General features: G+C 40.3%; 1 pseudogene; it reads right to left on the bottom strand.

Moving 5' to 3' along the window:
* The window catches only part of LOC130220626 (zinc finger protein 91-like), a 30574-nt pseudogene extending 11364 nt beyond the window's left edge, over window positions 1–19210 (bottom strand).
* Window positions 19211–19437: the final 227 nt, after the last annotated feature.

The raw sequence follows: 19437 nt of genomic DNA, 5'->3' as shown, positions 1-19437 counted from the left end.
GATTCAGATCAGAGTGGCTGTTCCTCCCAATCACACTCCTCCAGGTACCACTGTCATTACCCATATTAGCATTAAGGTTTCCAAGTACAACAATAGAGTCCTCAATCTGAGCACCTTACGCTAGACAACAACCCTTCCAAGGACTCCAAGGCCAGGGTGCAAAATTTTTCACCCAGGGAAAACTCTCAACACATAGTAGCCAAGCCTCTCACTGTGGGCAACTTCAGAGTAGAAGTGCAGACCTTGTCAAAAAGTTGAGATCCAAAGCCCAAGGTGTGCATGGAGGTGAGCCTCACTGTCTCTAGTCGATACCATAGGGTTAGGGTTAGGGTTATCTCCCGCACCGGCTTGGTCTCCTTCCCTCACAGTGAGGAGACATTCCATGTCCCAAGAGCCAGTTTCTGTGCCTGATAATTGGGTTGTTGTGGTCCTGACTTTCGACTACCACACATTCCACAATACACCAGCCCCTTACAGCTCCTCCTGCAGGTGGTGGGGCTGCAGGAGGTTGGTCCCACATTGCTCCGAGCGGAGCATGGCCAGGTTCCATGGGATTAAAACCCAGCCACTTGCATATGAGCCCAAACCCCAGACCTGGGTGCACGGTGAGGCCCCGACTCAACTGAACCGGGTGACGTCATGGTGGTCCTCAATGTGTTTAATTAGCTGACCAAAAGCTTTACACGCAAAACACAAGTGCAGAGTACCCTTTCTTTGAGTCCTTCAGAGGGGTGCTGAGAGGTGCCATGAATAGGTTTTACTTGTTTTACTGGGGGACTTTCACCCATTTAGGTAATGACAGTAATAACTGGAAAGGTGTGATTTGGAAAAATGACCTTCCTGATCCGAATGGTGTCCTTTTATTGGACTTCTGTGCTAGTCAGTTTTTCCATAACAAACACCAGCAGTTTGAGCATAAGGGGTTTCCATCAGTGCATATGGCACACACTAGGCCAGAGGTCCTTTATCGACTTTGTGATTGTTTCATCTGATCTCTGACCGTATGTCTTGGAACTTGTGTAAAGAGAAGGACAGAGGGTGGTTAGCTGGATCCACTGGCAGAGGAAAAAGAGCAGACAGACCTGGCAGGCCTAAACATATTGTGGGGGTCCTCTGGGAATGTCTGGCTGAACCACAAGGCAGAAGCATTTACAACTCTTACCTTAAGAAGAACTGTTCCAGTGACCAATTCTCTGCAACACTCTACAAAACTGGTGTGAACTCCGGAAAGAATGCCATTAAACTGAAGGAGTCCTCCAGGCTTGTAGGACTCCTGAGGCAGCTGATAGGTGCTGACAGCCCAAGGGTGCTGTAGTCAGAACAGTTGGGTCACGGCGATTACTCAACGCAGAAGTATAAGTCAGCCTTAACACCGATAGGGTTCTAGTGCCTTTGGTTTCTGTTCAAGAGTTAGGGAAAGATGGAGCGGGAGATTGAAAGGCACATCAGTGCAGCGGCAGCAGTAATGCAGTTGGTGTACTGGTCTGTTGTGGTGAAGGAGCTGAGCCTAAAGGCAAAGTTCTTAATTTTCTGGTCAGTCTATTATCTTACTTAATACCCCGGGGGAGGTTTCTTGGGAAAGGGAAGTCTGGGGTTTCCTGCTGAGACTGCTGCCCCTATGACCCAGCCCCAGATAAGTAGCAGAGATTGACTTGACACTCACAATTTTACTGTTTTTTTTAATAACTAAATGCAACCTGTGAACTTGATGAAGTGTTTGGATTTAAAGTCTTTGTGAAATCAAAATTTACATTAAATATTTTTATTTTTCAGGTTAACAATTAATCTGTGCAAGTTAATCCATGGGAAAAATGAGCATCTGCTTCTGCATTTGGAGGGGCTGCTCCCCTGTTGATGAGTTTGACACTTCAATCATGTTCTTAGCCATGCCCTTTTTCCCATCAGTTTGCTATGAGGATACGATACACAAAAAGAAAGCCACGCCCACCACGCTACATTCTTTCAGTTGGAAGTACACCAACATGATAAAAAGTCTCAGCAAATTTCAGACAACGATACGAGAAAAGGCAGAATGCAGAAATAGATTAATCAGCTCTGATGTATCTGAACATGTGAGATATGTTAAGTTGTTCATTCTAAATCAGAGGTTTTCATTATCCACTATCTTAGTTTAGTCAATATTCACTGGGATATTCCATGATGCCCCGTGAGAGAATTCATGAATGGGTGTGAAGCGACGCAACTGACGCTGGTAGGTCACATGATCGTGACAAAATGACAGATGTAGAGTTCTATTCATTCTGCTTACATTTATACTGTATAGAATGTACTTTTCTAACGGCAGAGTAGTACATTTAAAATTCAAATGCAGTACCTACCAAGTAGCAGGCGATTTCGAACCCAGCCAACATCTTATATTTCCATTGTTTTTGGACACGCGTGACCATTATACACTCCAGTCTTTTGCAGCACTGCATGTTTAGAATCCGTGCGAAGATAAAACAATTTCAACTTTCACCCACAGCAGCACTCCTTTGTCACACATACTATTAGTTTCACTGGGAAAATAGTGGATCAACTGGTGTGAATGTATTCTGTATTTGCCACAAGAGCACGTGAACTGTACATGAATTCGTCATGGTACGATGGTCACAGTCAGTTACAGCCCTTGTGCTTCACTATATGCAGCAACATAAGAGCTGATCAGTCTGCACAGCTGCAGGCCACATTCCACTCAAAAAAGTAAATGTATAGGCTTTCCCAACTTCATGCCCAGGTATACTGCAGACGCACAGTCTCACCAGTGTGGTTCCTCAGGTGTTTTTTAAGGGTTGATGAATGAGAGTAACTCTTCCCACACTGAGTGCATATGAATGGTTTCTCTCCAGTGTGTATTCTCATGTGTTCATTAAGTGGTGATAAATTAGAGAAACTCTTGCCACACTGAGTGCATGTGAATGGTTTCTCTCCAGTGTGGATCCTCAGGTGTTTATTAAGGGATGATAAATGAGAGAAACTCTTCCCACACTGAGTACATGTGAATGGTCTCTCTCCGGTGTGGCTCCTCAGGTGATCATTAAGGGATGATAAATGAGAGAAACTCTTCCCACATTGAGTGCATGTGAATGGTTTCTCTCCGGTGTGGATCATCATGTGTTTATTAAGGGATGATGAATGAGTAAAACTCTTCCCACATTGAGTGCATATGAATGGTCTCTCTCCAGTGTGGATCCTCAAGTGTTGATTAAGGTTTGATGATAGACTGAATCTCTTCTCACAATGAGTGCATGCGTATGGTTTCTCTCCAGTGTGGATCATCATGTGTTGATTAAGGTGTGGTGATTGGCTGAAACTCTTCCCACACTGGGTGCACTTGAATGGTTTCTCTCCAGTGTGGCCCCTCATGTGTAGATTAAGGTGTGATGATTGGCTGAAAGTCCTCCCACACTGAGTGCATGTGAATGGTTTCTCTCCAGTGTGGATCCTCATGTGAATCTTAAGTTTGCTTTTTCTTCCCAAACTCTTTCCACACTGAGTGCACATTACACGATTCCGGTTTCTCCTTTTCAAAATACCATCAGTCTGTAAATGAGTTTTGTCCTCAATTTTGACATGATGTTCCTCCTCTTTAATCTCCTCATACTCTTCAATTAAGTCTGGAATAAAAAAAGTTCAATTTTTAGTCATAGAAACTCATCAAAAGCTGAAGTGAGAAGATATTGAAAACATTGGCTACACAAACTGTAATTTTGATGCACATTATTGTACAGCAAATCAATTTAGGGGAAAACAAATGCATTGCCAACACTTTCATTGTGTTAATTACACAACCTTAGCACCCATGCTAGTTTTAGAGCTAAATAAAGGCAGTCAACACACTGATCTTGGCTTGTACTACCAGGAATGTAACAATAACAGGTATATTTATTGCAAAATTATTGCATTCATCGTCAGCACACAGTATATCAAACACCAGTTCACGACAACATAACACACAAAAAAGAAAGGTTGTAATGCGTGTTGGGCTTTGTATGTAAACTCTTCAGTTCTTACCACACGCTGTCTCTAGTGCTCAGTTGCAAAGAAGACACACAGAGCTCGATTGGCAGGTATTAACCTGTGATTTATTAAACATACAGGGTGTACACCATAAATCAGCCACAACAGTTACCCCGTGCAATTTCTCTAGTCTTTTCTCTCCTCTTTCCGAACATTCTCTCGCACAATCTCAATCGCGAGTCTTTGATCCCACAATATTATTCCCAATCTTATTTAAAGGTATAGAATATTAGTTTCACTTTAAATCTCAACCAACATAGTGCTCCCTTACCCTACAAGAAATGTTAGCATTTCTATAACACAGTTCAGCACAAAAACTGTATATATGCTTAACTCAACGTTACCCAAAGTCTGTATATAAAAAAATTATCTTTCAAATGATAAAGCAATCGATGTGTCCTGGAAAATACATTTCGTGTAGACACTGGAGTCTCCAGTGATTCAGAAACACCTGTTGACAGTCTTGCATCAGGTGTTCTCTGAGTTTGAGGCGAAAGTCTTGAGTTCAAGCCCTAGCCATTTTCCATAGGACCGAATGATTGTAGGGTTTCAGGTGAGCACAATTGGGGCTGTGGTTGTAACTAAGGAGGTTCCAATGGAACCGGACGTGTAGGGAGTCCTGGTGGCACAGGTGTAATGTAGGGTGGTAGGAGCCCTGACAATGCATTTAGAGTGTATGGCTGAGCAGGGGAGGGAGAGGGGTAAGGGTATAAGAGTTCTGCGTTTCAGTAATATACAGTTTCATGCAATTGTAAGGATTTTTTTGCTTTTGCATGAGGATGAGATACATCACAGACTTCAAAATTAACTGGGGTGGAACTACCAAAGGGGCATATGAACTGTAAAACCTTGCAAGGGCCTAACCAATGTGGATGCAGTTTGCTGTGGCGGTGAGCAGTGTCATTCACTAAAACCAAGTCACACCATAGTGGATAATAGGTCGACTAAACTAGGTCCAGGGAGGAGGTATGGGGAAGTCCCACGTAGTCTCTATAAGTCCACATTACTCCACATTCCAGTCACTTTGAATTAGATCGAGATTTGCTGTTGTGACGTGTAATGGTTGAAGGCAAAAGAACATTTTTGTTTGGGTGTGAGCTGCAACCGACCTTGTTGCAAAGGTGTTAATGTGGTCTGAGTTGTTACTGAAAAGGTGGACATGCCGCCCTGAATGTAACGGTCAGATTCTGCAGGATTAGTATCTGGCCGCCTGGACATAGCATCAGCATTAAGGTGTTCAGCTCCATCTCAATGAGTGATATGCCAGACATACAGGTGCAATTCTATGGACCAACGAGCTCGTCTACCAGTAGGATCATGATCAAGGGGAAGTTTCTTAAGACCGACCAAAGGTTCGTGATTCATAATGGTAGTGAACGGGTGACAAGCAAGATAATGCCGGAAGTAGTGAACTGACCACACAATGGCATACAATTCTCTGTCTAATGTTTTGACCAAGACGTGACTGGTGTATGCAATCACACTTTCTTTTCCTTCTATCTTCTGTGAGAGGACAGAGCCTACAGAATGAAGAGAAGCATCCATGTAAAGAAAAGGAGCCAAAAAATTCAAAGAGGCTATAATGGGTGATGAAGTTAGCACCAGTTTCAGTTCAGTGAAAGTTTAATTTGCTTTAACTGACCAAGTGAATAGAACTCCCTTGTGTCTAAGATGGTACAAGGGTTCAGCCATGTCAGTGAATTACCTAATCAATCGATGACAATATTAACACAGACCCAGAGAAGCCCTGACCTGTGTGGCTGATATTGGAATTGGCCATGTCCTCACTTTATCAATATTTAATGGGTCTGGCTCAATCCAGACACTGGAAACACAGTGGCCCAAAAAGGAAATGGAGGAGCATACTTACTGGCACCTGGATTAAGTTTTAGACCAACTGTATGAAATCTCTGAAAAGCTTCATGCAAGTCCTGTAGGTGTTGTGGAAAAGCAGCACTGTAGAGGATAACATCATCCAAGTAGATCAAACAAATGCTCCAGTGTAGACCTTGAAGCACAAGTTCCAGTAACCGCTAGAAACTGGGTGGTGCATTGGAGATGCCCATTGGCATCATGCAAAATTGATATAACCCAGCACCAGTGGAAGTCTTTTCTTTGTTTGGCTCTTTTGTCAGGCACTAGAAAACCTGACAAGGGTGTCCTTCACCCAAGAAAGATGGTGCGAGTCTTTAATGGTAACATCATAGAGGCGTCTATAATCAACACAGAACCGGTTTGTGCCATGTTTTTTTTTTTTACAAGAACAACCGCGGCTGACCCTGGACTTTGGGTTGAGTTGGAGTTGGAAAGTTCACCTTCCAAGCTTTATGCAGGTATGTCTCTCTCTCTCTCTCTCTCTCTCTCTCTCTCTCATGTATTCAAGGAGCAAGTGTCTCACATGGACGATTGTAATAACAAAGCCTCATGGGCATGACCGCATTATAAATGATGCGCTCAGACTGAGAAACTAGACATAGCGTTGGTTTCATACTGATTACTTTACCAAACAATGTTTGTTTTCAACATGGACTCGATGCATTTAAGTAGACACTTCAAGTTTTCTATAGATATATGCCTCATGTGTGTTTTTACAGACGCGTTTCTAAAAACAGTTCGATGAGAAGAGAGAATGCCTACATTGTTTATTATCCTTATTTTGCAAAAGCACACAGTTGTTGTCATTGTGAGTGTACACAATAAAAAATAGACACCTGACAGATTATAGATAGATGTATTGCTCTTATCTGTACGATCAAAACTGAGAGTGCAATTTAAGTTCTTTTTGGCGTTATGAGTAGAAGATGCATCAAAACTCGTACACGCAGTCTACGACCCCTGGGGATGAAGTGAATGAGTAAACAGTTTTATTAATTTTGTAATTAACAGCACAGTTTGTGCTGAATACAGTCATCAAAATTTAAAAGAAAAGAGTACAAAAATACATTGTTACGACTCAATAATAAACACCAACCTATTTGTTGTTCAGTGTCTTCATGTTTAATTCTGCAGGGTTCTGGATCACTCATGTTCTCGCTGTCCTTCAATCAACTCTTCACTGGAGCCTGATGGGAATATTCCAGTGTTTATAGCTGAACTGGAGGAGGAGGAGCTTCAGTGGAGGAGGAGGAGCTTCACTGGAGGAGGAGATAATTATTCTAATTAACATATTCTGTTCATTTTATATTTATATTTTAATGCCATATCAGCAGCACTGGCTATATTCATGACAACACTTGTATTAAATATTCAATATATAATTGACAATCATAAGTGTTTTTGAAACATCATTAATCAGTTAAAAACACACAAATAACAGCAACACTGATAAAGTCTTATAAGCTCTGTCAGTCTGATCAATGATAAATATTGTAAAATTCCTCCAGAAAACACATTTTTAAACATTTGCCTTCAAATATTTCCTGAATAAAAACATTCTCTAATATCATTTAAACATATACATTCTGTTCAAATATGTTTTTACCATCAAAATATTCTCACACAAGTTACACATAGGTTTCTCTTCCCTGTTCAATAATGTGTGTGTAAGTCTTGAGTGGCCGATTCTACATCTCATGTGTGCAGCGTGATCATGTCTCTGATTGCTTACATTTATCTCTCAATACTTTAATAAATTAATTATTAAGTGTTTTATACTATTATACTAATCCCACATTCTGTTTTACTGCTAAATAAAGCGTTTGCGTCTCTTCAGAGGTGTACAGAAGCATATTTTAAGTTAAAAAGATCAATATTAAACAAGCACTTAGTGAATGAATGAGATGGAGACACAGATGAAAGGTGCCCAGATACAAGCTTAGGGTTAAGACCATTAGGAATTAAATCTTAGACCCATAAAGGGCTAAAGGCTAATGAATTGTTCAAATGGCCCAGATGGAAAAGATTTTTATTTGCCCTTTCCAAAAAATTATTATAATTTAATAATACAATAATACATTACTAATAAAATATTTTTGAGTTTATTTCTTAACTAAATATTAAAATATTGTGTAAAAACATGCAAGCTCTACTTGTATCCATACACTTTTCTTTGCAAATTTACACTTTATTTAAAATAAAAATGAACAAATGTCGGTGTCTTCAGCAGTAAATAGATGGAGAACTTTTACACAAATGTTACTGTAATGTAAATAATTAAACCATTATGATAAAGAGAGTTAAAAATGAGCTTTTTAATGAAAAGTTTAAAGTTTTATTGAGATGATTGTTGGTGATTGTATGGGTTTTGGCCAGATTTGATAGCAATACATGAACAAAGGAAAATTAAGACCTGTTTAAAAAAAGATTTAAGACCTACAACACAATATTTCAGTACATTTAAGACTTTTTAAGGTCTAAAATTTGAGTTTTGAGATTTAAGACATTTTAAGACTGCACCTGTAGATAACCCGTGAGTAACGCATTACACAAGTGTTTACAGCGTAGCATCGAGCTAAAAACAAGAGAGTATATTAGCATTGAGCACATATGTTAAAGCAGTTCAACCCGCAAGATAATTGCAGCAAATCTGCGAACGCTACAAAGGTCAGATATAATACACTTACTTTGAATAGACGCACAACACCCGTAACAGAAGTGGAGTTAAAGGAATTCAACAGCAAACAGCAAAGCTCTGCACTCTCCGCTCTCCGCCTCAGACTGAGCGCCGGGGGCGGGAGATTTGCCTGCACGTTGAACGAACAAAGCTGATTGGCTGCTTGTAGAAGCACAGCGAAAGCTGATTGGCTGCCTGTATGTCAGTCAATCTCTGGCGAAAGGGAATGATTTGTGCACAGAAGATGAATTATTTGTATTTCTTGTTTGCTTTTGTTCATTGCTAAACAGGACTTTATATTCATTTTCCTTCAGCTTAGTGCCTTTATTTATCAGGGGTCGCCACAGTGGAATGAACCGCCAACTTTACATAAGAAGAAAATTAAGTTTCTCAATATTATGTAATTAAATAGAAATGTAAATGCAGAAATGTAAATTTATAATGCAGAAACCTTTTTAAGACTTTTCTTTCTAAAATTCTGCATTATTTTCAGATGAATTCTGTTACAAAAAGTCTTTAAAAACAGCTGAAGTGTGTAACTGGTTTAATTTCCTCCTTTAAAGAGTGAGGTTTTATTCATTTCCCCTTGGTATATTTGTTTTTCTTCTTTTTATTGTACTATGAGTGTATTATTGAAGCTGAAGTAGATCAGCAGCCAGCGGCCGAGGAAATCCTCCCTCCTGCTGGGTTTATTATTGTGGTCGAGGAGTGAAAACGGGCCTCCGAGAGCTGGCTTCCCTATCGACTTTGTTCTTTCTTTCTCAAACACTACAACAGCAGAAGCACATCAGTGACGCCGTCATCATTTAGTGTGGAGATTTTAAAGCTTTGACAGTGGAAGCGCTCACATGTGAGCATTATTAGAACAGCGCTAACATTTCTGCAACGCAAAAAAAACGCTTCAGTGGACACATGCCCTGAAGCAGACAGGTTTATCAGCAGCTGCAAAAACAATGACCTGGATGTACTTTATACTGATTATTACATGGCTACTTGTCAGAAAACATAAAACTTCAACAATAAACAGAGCTCTGAGTATAGTGTAATATCTTTAATTAAAAAGACAAAGCTAACAGAAACCAACATTTCTGAATGGAGCGTATGCTAACCTACATATTATTCAGACACAAGATGGAGCCAAACGGTTAAAACAGCAGCTTGACAGATGTGAATGTGTTATCATATTGATGTGATCAGTGACTATTAGTTTTGTGGTTGTTATCTGGGATTATTACATGGCTGTCTGGAATACTTGATTCTGATTGGTCAGTCGCCACATTTTAAAGTCTCTAATTATCAGGTGATAAAACTGAAAAATGAGCTCAAACAAATTGCATTTTAAACATTTTAAAGCAGAGTTATTTAAAATAATAATAATAATAATAAATATAGTCCAGAGGCCAAAAGCAACAATCATTTGACATTATGCGAACTCATTTGGCGATGCCATAAATGACAACTGATTTGCTGATCCACATGATTTGCATAACTTGTGGTCAGCATGGTCTGAAGATGATTGAAGTTGAGTTTTGTGAAAATTGAACTAACGGTGTAGGAGTTCGCAAAAGAAGGTTTTTGAACAAAATCAACATGGCGGACAGCAAGTGTGGACAATAATGCATAGTTCAGGGGTGTCCAAACTTGGTCCTGGAGGGCCGGTGTCCTGCTGAATTTAGCTCCAACCTGCTTCAACACACCTGCCAGGAAGTTTCTAGTATGTCTAGAAAGAGCTTGATTAGCTGGTTCAGGTGTGTTTGGTTAGGGTTGGAGCTAAACTCTCCAGGACACCAGCCCTCCAGGACCGAGTTTGGACACCCCTTGCATAGTTGGTATTAATGTTCGCGGCATGACCCAAAAAAATTTGATATCCATTTTACCACAATAAAGATATGCAGGGCGTCACAGTGGGTATGGGTGTTTCCCAGTACTGGGTTGCAGCTGGAAGGGCATCTGCTGTGTAAAACATATGCTGGAATAGTTGGCGGTTCATTCCGCTGTGGTGACCCCTGATAAAGGAAGGCACCAAGCCAAAAAGAAAATGAATGAATAAATAAACTGCTGTAATCAAAATGTTTTAGCCATTTTGTAAGATTCATTATTGATGGTTAGATAAGGGTTTATGTAGGGATATTTTACAGTTTGAACCCAAAGAATGAGTAGTCTGTCAGAAGAAGAAGAGCCGGAGTCAGAGATTCAAATAAAGTTTACTGAGGATTGTTTGCAGTTCTATGACAGAAGGGCTTCACACTCAAGCTGAGTTCACAGGCTGATCTGACTTACAGTACAACACAGCAATTATACTCTCTACACAAGACCAGAAATGGCCTGATTCAGGTAAACCGTTCCGATTGATTAAAGCAAAGATAGATCATTCTAAATATGTATGTCAATGAGGGATTGTATCCGAGTCCAGATATGGATGGTAGCATGGTTCTTTGGGGTCAGGCCGACCCTAGACTATTCGGAGCTGATCTTCGACCTGTAAAAGCTGAACCATTGGGCGCACATACACATGCAGGAGACAATCTGTTATAAAAACTCAAGGTTGTTTCTTGAACTCTCAGCTGTCTTATCAAACCAGCTGTTCTCAGTCATCAGGCTCATTCACTTCATTCAACTGCGAGCTCTCCCTGACCTCAGGACCTGGTTCTTGTGGCTCCTGGAAATAAAGTTAGAATAGACAGACAAAAAAAGAAGCAAGTACACTGAACATTCTTACTAATAAGCATATTATTTTACGCTGTCTTTCTCCGCAATATCAAGAACATTGAGCATAATATCTTTGATGAAAAGATAAACTATTGTCAGTCACTGTATCTCCACTTCTACTTTTGACTTGATGCATTTTTTTAATAAAAGCCTGTCTATATTACTAGATCGACTGGCCTCAATTGGAATCGCTGATAATGCCTTCTGCTGGTTTACATCTTACTTAAGTGACAGAAGAGTTTGTCCAGGTAAAGAACAGTCACTCTGATGCAGTCCCAGTGACTCATGGAGTTCCTCAGGGATCTGTATTGGGTCCTCTTATTTACCATTTACCTTATTTTACCTTTAGGTAAATGTCTGGCTGAACCACATGGCAGAAGCATTTTCAACTCCTACATTCAGAGGAACTGTTCCAGTGACCAGTTCCCTGCAGCACTCCACTAACCCAGTGGTGGACACCGAAAGGGATGTTGTCAAGCTAAAGAAGTCCTATCAGGCTTGGCTGGTTTAAAGGACTGCTGTGGCAGCTGATAGGTACTGACAGCCCATGCATGCTGTAGTCAGGGCGGTGGTGTTAGACCATGGAAGACGACTACTGGTCAGCTAAAAAGAGATTCTGGCAAACCATTTGGTGTCTCAGGATTTGGAAGCCGTTTCACACCAACACCATTTATAACAGAAGGGAAAGTTGTTGACCTTGAGTCAATGAGGTAGTTTGCAAGCTCTGCAAGGGTAAAGCAATAGGGGTGGATGAGATTGAGGAACGTGAGATTGAAAAGCATATCGATGCAGCGGCAGCAGTAATGCAGTTAATGTATTGGTCAGTTGTAGGGAAGAAGGAGCTGAGCCGAAAGGCAGGTTCCCTATTTCCCAGTCAGTCTAAGATCCTACTCTCACCTACGTTCATGAGCTTTGGGTCATGAGCGAAAGGACAAGATCTCAAATACAAACAGCCAAAATTAGTTTCCTTCACAGAATGGCAGGGCACACCTTCACAGATAGGGTGAAGAACTAAGTCACCTGGGAGGAACTCTGAGTAGAATTGCTGCTTCCGTCTCAGATGCCACCTGGACTTCTACCTAAGGAGGTGTTCTGGGCTTGTCACACCGGGAGGAGGCCTCAGGGAAGACCCAGGACAGGCTGAAGGGACTATGACTCACGGCTTGATGGTAAGGCCCCAGGAACGCCCCGTAGGAGTTGATGGAAGTTTCTTGGGAGGGGGAAGTCTGGGTTTTCCTGCTGAGACTGCTGCCCTGCAACCCGGCCCCTGATAAGTAGCAGATAATGAGCAATCTGCAATCTCTGAACATGAGGTAGTTTATATTTAAAGTCTGTTTGAAATCAAAATTGACAATTTTTCTAGTGAACATTCTGTGCAAGTTAATCCAAAAGAATAGTTTTAGTAATCTTCCATCTACGCATCTGCTTCTGCAATTTGTGCGGCTGCTCTTCTGTTGATGTAAGTTTGACGCTTCAGTTATGATCTTAGCCATGCCCCTCTTCCCATCAGTTTGCCATGAGGATATGATGTACAAAAAGAAAGCCACACTTCCTACTATATATTCTGGTTCAGTTGGAAATCCTTTGACATACTAAAAAATCTCAGCAAATTTCAAACAATGAAAATGGACCATGACAATATGAGAAAAGGCCGAATGCACTGATTGTTCAATCAGCTCTGATGTGTCTGAACCCGAGATAAGAGAAGATATTCATTCTAAACTCTACGAGCCAAGTCAAAATCTTTAAAAAAGCATATTATTACTGTAAAACGTAATATCTGTCATTCTGCTGACATCATAAAACATTCATCAAGTTTGTATTCTACTCAAAAAAAGTAAATGTAGTAAGCTAGAAAGAATCTTAAACTTGAAAATAACAAAACAAGCAAATACACAGGTTTTCCAAACGTCAGGTGTTTTGTTCAACCTTTATATGCTCCCTCTGAGCCAAATAATGAGAAAGTACCAAATCTCCTGCAACAGCTATGTTGATGACACTCAGATCTACTGAGCCTTACTGCCTAATGACTACAGCCCCATTGACACCCTCTGCCAATGGATTGATGAAATGAACAGTTGGATGTGCCAAAACTTTCTTCAGTTAAACAAATAGAAAACTAAAGTCATGCGTTTGGGAACGGAGATGAGCTTCTCAAGGTGAATGCGTACCTTGGCTCTAAGGGTCAAACAACAAAAAATAAGGTCAAGAATCTTGGTGCGACTCTGGAGTCAGATCTGAGTTTCAGTAGTCATGTCAGAGCAGTAAATCAGCACACTATCATCTCACACACACTGCAGGAGTCAGATGCTGTGTCTCCAGTGAAGACTTAGAGAAACTTGTTCATGCTTTTATCAGCAGCAGGGTGGATTACTGTAATGGACTCCTCACTGGCCTTCCCAAAAAGACAGTTGCAGCTCATCCAGAGCGCTGTGGCCAGGATTCTGATCGGCTGAAACTCTTCATGCTTTTCATATGTTGCGCCAAATGAGCAAAACCCTGTAGACAATGATCATGTGTATGGTTTCTCTACAGAGTGATCTCTTTTAGATCTCTAGCTGTAATAAAAGTCTTCTCACACTTAAATCACATATACCCTCTCACACCAGTGTGGATCTTCATGTGTTTATTAGGGTGTGATGATTGACTGAAACTCTTCCCACACTGAGTGCATGTGAATGGTTTCTCTTGCAAGTGTGGCTGCTCATGTGTCGATTAAGGGTTGATGATCGGCTGAAACTCTTCCCACACCTAGTGCATGTGAATGGTTTCTCTCCACTGTGGATCTTCATGTGTTTATTAAGGTATGAAGATTGGCAAAAACTTTTCCCACATTGAGTGCATGTGAATGGTTTCTCTCCAGAGTGGATCTGCATGTGTTGTTTAAAGGATGATAAGTGGCTAAAACCCTTCCCACACTGAGTGCAGGTGAATGGTCTCTCTCCGGTGTGAATCATCATGTGTTGATTAAGGGATGATAATTGGCTGAAACTCTTTTCACACTGAGTACATGTGTATGGTTTCTCTCCAGTGTGGATCCTCATGTGTTGATTAAGGTGTGATGGGTGGCCAAAATTCTTTCCACACTGAGTACATGTGAAGGGTTTCTCTCCAGTGTGGATCATCATGTGTTTATTAAGGTGTGATGAAAGGCCGAAACTCTTTCCACACTGAGTACATGTGTATGGTTTCTCTCCAGTGTGGACCCTCAAGTGTTGATTAAGGTACGATGGGTGGCCGAAACTCTTCCCACACTGAGTGCATGTGAATGGTTTCTCTCCAGTGTGGATCCTCATGTGTTGATTAAAGGATGATAACTGGCTAAAACTCTTCCCACACTGAGTGCATGTAAATGGTTTTTCTCCAGTGTGGATCATCATGTGGGTATCAAGGTGTGATGATTGGCTGAATTTCTTCCTACACACAGTGCATGCAAATGGTTTCTCTCCAGTGTGGATCATCATGTGTTGATTATGGGATGATAACTGATTGAAACTCTTCCCACACTGAGTGCATGTGTATGGTTTCTCTCCAGTGTGGATTCTCAAGTGAATCTTAAGTTTGCTTTGGCTTCCAAGGCTCTTTTTACACTGAGTGCAGATGAAACTATTCTTGTCTCTCCTTTTCAAAATACCATCAGTCTGTAAATTAGTTTTGTCCTCAATTTTGACATGATGTTCCTCCTCTTTAATCTCCTCATACTCTTCAATTAGGTCTGAAATAAAAAAGTTCAGTTTTTATTAAGTCATAGAAACTCATCCAAAGCTGAAGTGAAAGACACTGGAAACATTGGCTACACAAACTGTACTGTTGGTGCACATTATTGTAAAATACATCAGACCATATTGAGTAAGTTATATATACAGTTAGGTCCATAAATATTTGGACATCAACACAATTCTAACATGTTTGCCTCTACACCAACACAATGGATCTATAATGAAATGTGCTTTAACTGCAGACCGTCAGCTTTAATTTGAGGGTATTTACATCCAAATCAGGTAAAATCAGGCTTTAAGAATTGCAACAGTTTGCATATATGTGCCTCCCACAAAAAGCTGTCACAGTCAGTCAAGCAAGCCATCATTAGGCTGATAAAACACAACAAACACATCAAAGAGACAGCAAAATCATCAGACCTTACCAAAACAACTGTGTGGAAGCTTCTTAAGAAGAAGGAACACACCAGTGAGCTCAGCAACACCAAAAGACCCGGAGGACCATGGAAACAACTGTGGTGGACGAACAAAGAAGAAAACACCCTTCACAACAGCTGGCCAGATCAAGAACACTATATATATAGATGTGTGTCAGAATCAACAATCAACAGAAGACTACACCAGAGTGAACACAGAGGGTTCACCTAAAGATGTAAACCATTGGTGAGCCTTAAAAACAGGAAGGCCAGATTAGAGTTCTGAAAAAGCCTTCACAAAGCTGGAACAACATCCTGTGGACAGATGAGACCAAGATCAGTGATGGGAAGAGAAGAGTATGGAGAAGGAACCGCTCAAGATCCTCAGCAGTGACGCATGGTGGTGGTTGTGTCATGGCGTGGGCTTGTATGGCTGTCAGTGGAACTGGTTTTCTTGTGTTTATTGATGATGTGATGCTAACAGCAGCAGCAGGAAGAATTCTGAAGTGTTTCAGGCATTATTCTCTGCTCATATTCAGCCAAATAATTCAGAACTCATTGGACAGTGTTTCACAGTGCAGATGGAGAATGACCCAAAAGCATACTGCAAAAGCAACCAGAGTCTTCAAGCAAAAGTGGAATGTTATGCAATGGCCAAGTCAATCACCTGATCTGAATCCAATTGAGCATGCATTTTACTTGCTGAAGACAAAACTGAAGGGAAAATGCCCCAAGAACAAGGAGGAACTGAAGACAGCTGCAGTAGAGGCCTGGCAGAGCATCACCAGGGCTGAAACCCAGCGTCTGCTGATGTCTCTGCGCTGCAGACTTCAGGCTGTAACTGACTGCAGAGGACTTGCAATAAAGTATTAAAGTGAAAGTTTGATTTATGATTATTATTCTTTTGATAACAAATGGGAGGAACATATGCAGACTGTTGTAATTCCTACAGCGTTCACCTGATGTGGATGTAAATCCCCTCAAATTAAAAGCTGACAGTCTGCAGGTAAAGCACGTTCTTCATTTTAATTCAGATCTATTGTGTTGCTGTGTAGAGGCAAAAATCCTAGAATTGTGTCGATGTCCAAATATTTATGGACCTAACTGGATTTACATGAATACTTGCAATAAAATTATGTTTTTGTGAAACAGACAGGGAATGCTTGTTCATGCTGTGTCTGACTAGCAAATGTGTCAGCACAAAGAGCTGAATCTCTCGCTGAATATTTAGTAAACATGACAGATCTGGGGTCCATTTTCATTCGTGGATTACTCTATTAGCTGGATTTGGTTATTGTCGATTTGACACGGTCCAGGATCGTTTCGTTCTTCAAAACTCATTAGTTCTGGTAGCTCAAAACTGCTTGGGAGCAGCAGCTTATTTAATCAGGTCATTTCAAGCAAAGGTAATGCTGAAAGTATGTACTGAATGCTGATATTTTCTTACAGTAGTTACCTATAGATTATTTACACTTGGGAAGAAAGTAAAATAGTTTGAAAAATTGTATACATCACATTTATAATTTATAATAATTAATAAAATGTTATATTATATAATTAATAATATGCATGTTTATACAGATATAAGTAAAAGTTCTTGAAAGTCAAGTTTACATACAATAAGATTATTAAGTCTCTGAAAAAGCTCAGATGATGGCGTCAAGGTTTTGGAGGTTTCTGATTGGCCAATTGACAACATTAGAGTTAATGTGAGGCTCAACTGTCGAATAGTAGTAAATGAAAACCTCAAACACACTGCTTCCTTGTGTGACAACATGGGAAATCAACAAGCCAGAATCAACAAAAGCCAGAGTACAATCTGCTAAATGACACTGGGAAAAGACTAATGTTTGGAGACATGTCCTGTGGTCTGATAGAACTAAGATTGAACTGTTTGGCCATAATGACCAGTGTAACATTTAGAGGACAAAGGGGAAAGCTTACAAGCCTAGGAGCACCATCACAACTGTGAGGTATGGGGGCGGCAGCATCATGTTGTGGGGCTGTATTGCTGCAGGAGGGACTGGACTGGGACTGCATCATGAAGAAAGAACATCATGTAGAAATACTGAAGCAACATCTCAAGGCATCAGCCAGGAAATTACCACTTGGCCACAAATGGGTCTTCCTAACAGACCACGACCCTCAGCATACTGCCAAATGAGTTAACATGTGCTTTAAGGACAGCAGAGTGAATGTTTTGGAGTGGCCATCACAAAGCCCTGACCTCAATCCTATAGAACATTTGTGGGCAAAGTTGGAAAAGCTTGTGCGAGCAAGACAGCCAACAAATCTGACTCAGTTACACCAATTCTGTCAGGAGAAATGGGCCAAAATTCCTGCAAACTATTGTGAGGAGCTTGTGGAAGGAGACCCAAAACATCTGACCAAAGTTATACAGTTTAAAAGCAAAGTTAAAAATACTAAGGAAATTCTCAAAAAAAAATTCTCTCATGATTCTGGCATTTAGCAAATGTAAATTATTTAAGTAATCCTAACAGAGCTAATAAAGTAAATGTTTAGTATGATTTACCATCAGACATCTTTAAAAAAAAAATAGTTATGTTCCTTTTTTAGAGTGTGTGTAAACTTCTGGTTTCAACAGTAGCGGTCAAAATAAAATCTAGCAATGTTCCAACTAAATATTTACAGCAGCAACTGGTACATTGACTGACTGTAATGTAATGTCCTATAAAATGTCATTTGTCATAGAACAGTTACACACATATATATATATATATATATATATATATATATATATATATATATATATATATATATATATATATATATATATGCATTAGTTGCAGAATTTTAAAGCAGTTTAATAATTGAAATCCTTTTTATTGGATTTATTACGCATTTTACAGAGAGCTTACAACCTACTAAATAGGGTTTTCCTTAAGAACATGTGGGGCAACTGAAGTAAGAACAAATTTCATTACAAACTAGCTAGTAGTCCCTGGTGTGGACTTTACATTCCAGTTTAAGAAAGAACTAACAATCAGCTGGCGCAACCCTACCCTAATCCAACTAATCAAGCTGCCGGATCAGCTGTGTTTGATTAGGGTTGGAGCAAAACTGTGCAGAGCTGCGGCCCTCCAGGAATTGAGTTTGAGACCTGTGCTTTAAAGTGAATGAGTAAACAGGGTGATTTGGTGGCAAAATCTCTAACCATTATCAATTAGTTAGAAAAGGCTGTAAATACACGCGTTTACTATCTGCTTTTTAGCTTTGTTTCTGTGACTTTTCTCAAAAAGAACACATACATACATGCTGTCTGCATATCACTGTAGCACAGTTTGTGCTTAATAACACCGCTTCATCAGACTTCAAAATGAACTCCAAAAGACATGTTGAAAATCAATAATAAACACCAACCTATTTGTTGTTCAGTGTCTTCATGTTTAATTCTGCAGGGTTCTGGATCACTCATGTTCTCGCTGTCCTTCAATAGACTCTTCACTGGAGCCTGATGGGAATATTCCAGTGTTTACAGAGTGAATGAATGAGATGGAGACACAAATGAAAGGTGCCCAGATAACCCGTGAGTAACGCATTACACAAGTGTTTACAGCGTAGCATCGAGCTAAAAACAAGAGAGTATATTAGCATTGAGCACATATGTTAAAGCAGTTCAACCCGCAAGATAATTGCAGCAAATCTGCGAACGCTACAAAGGTCAGATATAATACACTTACTTTGAATAGACGCACAACACCCGTAACAGAAGTGGAGTTAAAGGAATTCAACAGCAAACAGCAAAGCTCTGCACTCTCCGCTCTCCGCCTCAGACTGAGCGCTGGGGGCGGGAGATTTGCCTGCACGCTGATCAGAGAAAGCTGATTGGCTGCCTGTAGAAGCACAGCGAAAGCTGATTGGCTGCCTGTATGTCAGTCAATCTCTGGCGAAAGGGAATGATTTGTGCACAGAAGATGAATTATTTGTATTTCTTGTTTGCTTTTGTTCATTGCTAAACAGGACTTTACATTCATTTTCCTTCAGCTTAGTGCCTTTATTT

Source organism: Danio aesculapii, chromosome 3 (assembly GCF_903798145.1).
Source record: "Danio aesculapii chromosome 3, fDanAes4.1, whole genome shotgun sequence".
Classification (NCBI taxonomy): domain Eukaryota; kingdom Metazoa; phylum Chordata; class Actinopteri; order Cypriniformes; family Danionidae; genus Danio; species Danio aesculapii.
Note: the sequence above shows the minus strand (reverse complement) of the source record. Positions and strands in the feature narration are given on the sequence as shown.